The 6,663-nt window shown below is 48.8% G+C and overlaps 1 pseudogene; it reads right to left on the minus strand.

Moving 5' to 3' along the window:
* Positions 1-1,821, minus strand: LOC147849441 (18S ribosomal RNA; annotated as a pseudogene).
* Between the last annotated feature and the right edge of the window lie 4,842 nt (positions 1,822-6,663).

Here is a 6,663-nt window from a genome sequence, read left to right on the forward strand (position 1 = left end):
ATTCCCTCCAGCCACAGGTTCCCCTACGACTACCATGTTACGACTTCACCCCAGTCACTGACCCAACCGTGATATGCGCCAAGAAGACCACCAATACCAAAATGGGCCACACTCAACTAGGCATGGAACACTTTAGTAATGGGTGATCTCTGGTCGATGCTTCGGGCGAAACCAATTCCCAGGGTGTGACGGGCGGTGTGTACGGGGCCCGAGTACATATTCACCGCGGCATGCTGATCCGCGATTACTAGCGATTCCAACTTCATGTTCTCGAGTTGCAGAGAACAATCCGAACTGAGGCAATCTTTCTGGATTCGCTCCGCCTTACGGCCCTGCTTCCTATTGTAATTGCCATTGTAGCACGTGTGTAGCCCAGCCCATAAGGGCCATGCGGACTTGACGTCATCCTCACCTTCCTCCATAGTAGAACTACGGGCAGTCTCTTGTGAGTGCAACATCGGCACAGAGGGAGTGTCATCAATCCTGGCTAACCGCTGACTGAACACAGATTCATGGGCAGGTACCGATGAAGCGGCTCACTTACCACCGGCTCGCTCGTCGGAACCTCAAGTTCGTCGGAAGCCAGCCCATGTTCTATGTTCCTGCTTGCCGAGGGTGAATGATGACATTGATCCTCTGGGAGCAGCATATCTTAGCAACACAAAACGAGGGTTTCGCTCGTTATAGGAGTTAACCAAAAACGTCTCACGACACGAGCTGACGACAGCCATGCAGCACCTGTATGAATTTTCGTTTCATCCCGTTAAGGACAAGCACACCGGTTCATATGTCAAGTGTTCATACGTCAAGTGTTCATATGTCAAGGGCTGGTAAGGTTTTGCGCGTTGTATCGAATTAAACCACATGCTCCACCGCTTGTGCAGGCCCCCGTCAATTCCTTTGAGTTTCAGTCTTGCGACCGTACTCCCCAGGCGGAGTGTTTAACGCGTTAGCTGGGCCCCCGATCCGCGGACCAAGGACGAACACTCATCGTTTACGGCATGGACTACCAGGGTATCTAATCCTGTTTGCTCCCCAAGCTTTCGCACCTCAGCGTCAGTAGAGACCCAGAAAGCTGCCTTCGCTACTTCGGCGTTCCTTCGTATATCTCCGGATTTTATCCCTACACACGAAATTCCACTCCCCTCTGTCCCACTCGAGTAAATTGGTTTTGAAAGCATTCCGCCAGTTGAGCTGGCGCCTTTGACTTTCAACCTGATTCACTGCCTACGTGCCCTTTACGCCCAGTCATTCCGAATAACACTTGCCCCCCCCGTCTTACCGCGGCTGCTGGCACGGAGTTAGCCGGGGCTTCTTCTTCGAGTCTTGTCATAATCGCGTACTCGACGAAAGAGCTTTACAAGCGGCATTGCCCTTCCTCGCGTTAGCGACGTTTTTCACTCACTCACGCGATATTGCTGGATCGGGCTTTCGCCCATTGTCCGATATTCCCCACTGCTGCCTCCCTACGGAGTCTGGGCCGTGTCTCAGTCCCAGTGTGGCTGATCGTCCGAAAAGATCAGCTAAGCATCTGCGGCTTGGTCAGCCTTTACCCAACCAACTACCTAATACTACGCAGGCTCATCAAACAGCGCTTTTTAGCTTTATCGAAAAGCAGCAAGCAAGCAAGCAAGCAAGCAAGCAAGCAGCAAAGCTGCTTTCGTTTCTTTGGGATTCGGCCCAAACTGTTTGGCAGATTCCCACGCGTTACGCACCCGTTCGCCACTTTGTCTTCAACTGTTCTATAGACGAAAACAACGTTCGACTTGCATGTGTTAAGCATATCGCTAGCGTTCATTCTGAGCCAGGATCAAACTCGGTTTTTTGGTCAATTTCTGCCATACGAGGCAGGTTGATGAATTCATGTGCAATATTTGAATTTTGGTGTGACTCTTGGTTGGAGAAGGCCACACCACAGTTGGTCTCTTCTCCATAAGCCGGACCGCCAACGTCAAGGCGAGATCACATTGGTCCAGTCCCCGCATAGCCAGTGGAAGGGTGAGGTGCATCCACTCAGATAGCATGGGGAGGTCGAATGACTGCGGCCACGTCAATCCGCTTCTTTTCTTTTCTTGTTGGGCCGCGCCGCAATTGTCTAGCTTCTGCGTTTAGTTTTTTTTTTCGCTCTCGAACGGTTACGATGAACCGGTGCATATGGCCGGAGAACCAACCTTTGGTTCGAGATGGATTCGGCCTTCCCTTACGTCATGTTCATGGCCTTGCATTCCAATGATCACTGCGCTTCACTTGGCTCCAGAGAGCAAGAAGGCCTAGCTAGAACAACAATCTCAGTGACAAAATTGACCTCGGCTAGAAGGTTACGTAAGTGAATTTCAGTCGGGCCAGCAGCAGTGTTCACATGTTCATAGATGCTCCAATGAAAAAGCATAAACATCACGAAGCCCGTCTAAAGTTTAGTTTTTTTCTTCGCTGAAAAGCAGCAGCTCTCGATACACTGGTGCATATGGCCGGAGAACCAACCTTTGGTTCGAGATGGATTCGGCCGAAGGGAGTGAGAACCGGCGTGTTGGCATTAACAATCATGCTCTCATCTTTCGAATCAGTCGTTACGGGGTCAATGAGCTAGCTCGTAGCTACGAGAGAGATTCCCTAAGAACAAGGTGGTTCTGGAATACGAGATAAAGCAACGAGGACAGTGGGAACAAGACCTTTTGGTGGTGGGACCCTGGACTGTTTAAGTGTTGGTCCCGGGGCACCTATCCTGGCGCATTCTTGCTTGCTTGCTTGCTTGCTGAACCCGGGTTGGCGTTAGCTAACCGCCTACCAAACTTGACCTGCTTTCATCTTGGGGCCTGACCCGCTTTATTCCTCGTCGTTGAGGGCGTGCTTGCTTGCTTGCTTGCTTGCTTGCTGGGGCACTCGACCGCAATAAAGGGAGAGAAGCTTTCACGACTTCCCACGGTGTGGCCATTACTCTCAAAGGGTAAGCTGGTTTCACCGTTATGAGCCAGTTATTGAAAAAGCGTTCGCACGCTTGTGGGGCGAAAGGCCAGAGGAGGACTCCTTTTCCCTCTTCTTGTGGTCCTTCGGACTTCAACAAAGGAACGGCGGAGTCGTAGCTCTTTGATTCACCCCTAGCCACGAGTCATCCCCGTATTTTGCCACATACGTGAGTTCGGTCCTCCAAGGCCTCTGTGGAGAGCTCGATTCAACCTGCTCGTGGCTAGATCAATCGGTTTCGGGTCAAATAGAAACAACGCCGAAGATTCAACCTCGTTGCGCCTACACCTAATGGCTTAAGCCGCTGTTCCCATTCACTCGCTGACCCATTATGCAAAAGGTACGCCGTTAGGGTGGAAAGTGCTAAAGCGAGAGCCGACAACGCGAAGCTTCGCTCAAGGGTTCGCGTATGCGAACATTAGTGGCTTTGCCTCCGAAAGCTACAGCGCTTTCTCAGCTTCGCGTATGCGTTCCATCGAACATTAGTGGCTTTGCCGCATTTTCTCAGCTTCGCTCTTCCGACTGATAGTTTGCATCGGATTTCAGGTTTTCTATTGCACTCCCGGCATACGGCGGGGTCTTTTCACTTTTCCCTCACGGTACTTGTGGTACGCTATCGGTCATTGAGGAATACTTAGGCGCGGGGGTGGTCCCCCTTAGTCACGTAAAGCGATCATTATTCAAACACGGTATCCGCGTTTTGTAATGGTAATCAAACTTGCCAGGAAAGATCTACGGGGCTATCACCTTCTTTGGCCAGATCTTCCAACCTTTTCAGAATTCCTTGAGGAAGGGTTCCCACCCTTCCCTCTACTGCAAGTTCTCCCCCGCACGGGGCCAGGGAAAGCGGCCCTTCTGGGCTGGGGCCCCTTCCCTTTTCTTTGCCTAATCCGCTTTCGCTCGCCGCTACTAACGGAGTCTCAGTTGATTTCCTTTCCTTTAGCTACAATGATGTTTCAGTTCGCTAAGTTTCTCAAGTCCGAGGCAGAGCCGCAGCACACGGCATGCCCGGCAAGCTTGGATACGGTTTCCCGATTGGAAACCCATGGATCACAGACGGTATCTCCCCATGGCCTTTCGCCTTTGGAAGCGTCCTTCCCTCTCAATGCCCAGGCATCCATCCAATGCATTCTTTTCGATGCAGTAGGAGTTGAACCTACCGAACACCGTACAAAATCTTAATGAGTGTTCTGCGATCGCCACTCAACCTGTGACTGCTTAAAACCGAGACAAAAAGAAGCCCGCATAGATTATTATACAATAATCTTCGGACGTTTGTAAAATGCGGAAGAAGCGCGGAAAGAATTGGTCGAGTACTTGGACAGAGGATTCATTGTTTCGACGAAAACGTCTACCAAATGACCCTGCATCCTCTGTTTTTTCCTTTACGCTCTTGAGTTCTCTTTCCGTGCTGTGCGATACGAAGTTTGTACAATCCGCAGCAAGCAAGCAAGCAAGCAAGCAAGCAAGCAAGCAAGAAGGGCTTCGTCCTTCCTCCTTTCTTAGCGTCTCGTTTAACTAAACACTTTAGATTTCCCTGACAAGTTCCCTAGCTCTCTCGAGCGTAAGAGTTGAGGAACAGATTTTCCGATAATGCATGCCAGCCAGGGATTTACGCATCATTGGTATTGTGTGTTTACCGTTCTAATCTGTCTTCACATCCATAGCTTGCTTTTTTGCGTTGTCGTACGCCTTTTCATTGTTTCTGGCTGATATCAGATTCGCATCTGACCTTTAGGCAATCGCATATACGATTTGAAAGGGTCCGGGCTGTCGAACCACGTCTCCCGAAAATTATCAGTACATATGGCAGAAAACGCTTTTCACATATCGAGGTCGGAATGGGATCGGGTGTTTCACGTCTTACAAAGATGCCCGGACGGAACGAAACGCTTGATTAATGAACAAAAGAGTGCTAACGACAAAAGCGGCGGGCGCCGAACAGCAAGCAAGCAAGCAAGCAAGCAAGCAAGCAAGCAGGGAAAGTGCAAATACAGCTGGTACTTAGCCTTCGATCGCTACCAACCTCACAAGGATGTCATCAATTCGCAGGTGGTTATTAAGTAAAAAGTGTAATATAAATGGCTACCAAACCAAAGTTCTTCTTTTGAACTTTCAAGAAGGCCTGAATATTCATGGATTATTATACGATAATCTTTAATGCGGCTCAGATTGCGGAAAGAATTGAATGCTGGAATTTCGAAATTCCGTTGGTAAAATTCAGAAGGATCATGCAAGAAGGCAATATCATCTTCTGGCCATAATCTGCGAATCCAGCAAAGCAAAGCAAAGCAGCACTTTTCTTTTCACTTTAAACCGAGCCGGCGGCAATCTTGATGAATCACTGGCAAGAAGATGCTTTGCACTTTTCTTTCCACTTTAAAGCAGCAATCTTTGAACTCGGAAATGGCACTTTTCCCTGCAAGCCTGAAACGCACGCCTTCCCCAAAAGAAAAGCGGAACCACCTAACGAGTATTTTAAACAGCAAGCATGATGAACCGGCATGTTCATCAAACCAAACAGGTTCTTCATGCATGCATGAAGGCCTTCATGATGATGAAAACCGCTTCATTGGAATGTCACCGTCTCATTGACAACACGAATGATAACGAATTGACAATATGAATAGTCACGTTAGTTTCCCATTCTTAAGCATGGATTATTATACAATAATCTTCATTTGCTTTTTTACTGTTGACAACATGTAGTGCGGGGGCAGGGTTTGAACCCGCAGTCTTCAGGTCATGAGCCTGACGAGTTGGCCATTTACTCCACCCCGCAAGCAAGCAAGCAATTGATCTCTCTCTAGCGAATCGGAATTTATTTTAGAAAAAAAGAAGCCAGAAAATAGATTGCCATAGCCATGGGTTCAAACCTTTCCCCGAAGCTGCCGGCCGAAATCAACCGTTGCCAGTCGTTGTGTCCAACGAAGCTACGCGTAATGACTGTCCCTACCAAAAGACAAACAAACAAAGCATTTCTATAGGAGGTAACTGGGCCAATTCCCGCAAACCACCTATAGGTTAGGTGGCGGTGATCTATCGGCTTGTTCAATTCCCGCCGTTATCCGCTCACCCGCCTAACGCTCCTACAAACAAAAGGGAGGGTCTCCTTAGTAATTACGTGAGGGGGCCTCCTTCCCCATCTCTTGAACTAGACTGAACCAGTTGTTACTGATGATAGAGAACTGGCAATTTTTTAGCGGAACGTAGCCGGATTTTTCTACACCTCTTCACTCAATAGCTTTTACTCCTTGATACCCTCAAGTATGTGTGGTTTGATTTTGTCGGGGAGTTCCTTCTCATATTAAGCGATCTATGTCAAAGGGATCTAGTCCGGGAACCCATTGACCGCCGCGAGGATAACTACAATCTGTCATTCGATAGGGATCAGGGGATATTATAGTTATTTAAGTACCTCGGTAAGCCTAGCGCCGCAATATGGCGAATACTAAATAGCGGGATCGAGGTCTGACCCAAATTACGCAGAAGCGGCAACTTCACGATGTTATGCCGGCTCCAATTTTAAGGTGCCACGAAGTGCTTTCATAGCTTTCGGCTAAGCGGCAGACCCAACACAACTAACGAGTAATCCTACGTTAATAACGAGCCAAACTCCGCGATAGAGAGGTTCAGTTTCCGGGAGGATTTATCCATCTGTAATGAGAATGACATTGATAAGAGTATAAACAGAAACGTCTC

The sequence above is a fragment of the Azolla caroliniana genome, unplaced genomic scaffold (assembly GCF_043228905.1).
Source record: "Azolla caroliniana isolate FFs.n. ecotype wild unplaced genomic scaffold, voAzoCaro1.0.p SCAF_65, whole genome shotgun sequence".
NCBI lineage: Eukaryota > Viridiplantae > Streptophyta > Polypodiopsida > Salviniales > Salviniaceae > Azolla > Azolla caroliniana.